Genomic DNA, 1,411 nt, shown 5'->3' with positions numbered 1-1,411 from the left:
TATGATACTGTCTATATGCTCTTTCACCTACTAAATAAGCAAGGAATTAGTTTAACATCCACCTTAATGTAGCTGCTTAACAAAACTGGCACCTTGATCTTTACACCTGCGTTTCTGTGCCTGTTGTTAAAATAGATTTATAAAACAGATATCTTCCTAAATGAATTTTATTCTAGACCTTTGCTCTTTATTCCATAATTTCATTTAAATAGAGCTTGAAAAATTCAGCTTAAACTATATGCAAATGCTTCTACACTGGGGCCTTTATATACGTGCATTTCCTTTTATGTTAACAATGCTTTGTTAATGGTTCCATAATTAAGAGAGTTTACATTTTAAAGATTTCAGGTTTTAATAGGCTGAATATTAATCGCAGATCACTTTCAGTTCTGTTGTGATATGCAAATTATTTATCTCTCAGCTGCATTTGTTTTCAGGTATTAGTCTATCCGCATAATACAACATAACACTCTGAAATTATTTCAATTAGATGCAGTCAGCCTTCGGAGCAAGCTATTTATTTCATTTCTCCAAATGAAGAAAGCACTTGCTGTTTTCCTTTCCCTGATGTTTACTGCCCAGAGCTCGCACTCACAACCGGTATGTGTGCAACACAGAAACAGTTTTCTAACTGAATTCTGTGAGCATTTCAGAGTGAAGGAAAAACAGTTGAACTCCCTTTGCAAGATTTCATTTGGTTAACTGACTCTTCTGCCTTGGAAAGAAATGTCACCTTGTTGGGGGGGGTATTCATTACCATTTTAAAGTATATGAGGAAAGGTAGAGTAAATAGGAGTTCTTAATTACCAGAATCTGTTTTGCACAAGTGCATAACATTAGAGGCTTTTTTTTTTTCATCAGACTGCAGCTGTTACCTAAGCAGAGGAGGAATTTCACCTAACCACAAAGAACGAGATGCACAAATAGCTGTGTTGTCTTAAGAACGGGTCGGGTATGTCTCCTCACAGCGATTTGGTTCCATAATTGCAATTCACATTAAATGCAGCAAATGTTACCATCCTGCCCACTCAGTTTCCACCTCTACTTTTGTTTCAAGCGGCGCGGGTGGGGGGGGAGGGGGGGGAGGAAGGAAGATCGTCAGAAAAGATGGGGGGGAGACTCCTTTCTTTTTCTCCCCGTCCTTCCCCGGCTCCGCTTTTCCCATCCGCGGTGCTCAGCGGCGCGCAGCCAGGCGCTGGCCGGGGGGGCGAGCGGGGGCGGGACGGCCCCGTCCCGGCTGTGCTCGGGGCTGCACTTGTAGCTGCTCCGCGCCGCCCATGGCAGCCCCGCAGCGGCACCGGGGCCCCGCAGCTCTCGCCTCCCCGGGGGGCGCCTCCCGCCCCGCCGCACCCGCTTGAGCTCCGCGGGGGCGCAACTCGGCATCTCTCCGGGAAAGGTAACGGCGGCGGGG

General features: G+C 46.0%; 1 protein-coding gene across 1 annotated transcript in view; it reads left to right on the top strand.

Annotated features, from left to right (window-relative positions):
* Positions 1 to 1,379: 1,379 nt before the first annotated feature.
* SLITRK4 (SLIT and NTRK like family member 4) overlaps positions 1,380 to 1,411 on the top strand; it is a 9,464-nt gene continuing 9,432 nt past the window's right edge. Inside the window, exon 1 of the mRNA XM_014955348.1 lies at positions 1,380 to 1,396. The gene's annotated coding sequence lies outside the window, so the exon portion shown is untranslated. The remainder of the gene's footprint in view (positions 1,397 to 1,411) is intronic.

The sequence above is a fragment of the Calidris pugnax genome, unplaced genomic scaffold (assembly GCF_001431845.1).
Source record: "Calidris pugnax isolate Ruff unplaced genomic scaffold, ASM143184v1 scaffold38, whole genome shotgun sequence".
Lineage (NCBI taxonomy): Eukaryota > Metazoa > Chordata > Aves > Charadriiformes > Scolopacidae > Calidris > Calidris pugnax.
Note: the sequence above shows the minus strand (reverse complement) of the source record. Positions and strands in the feature narration are given on the sequence as shown.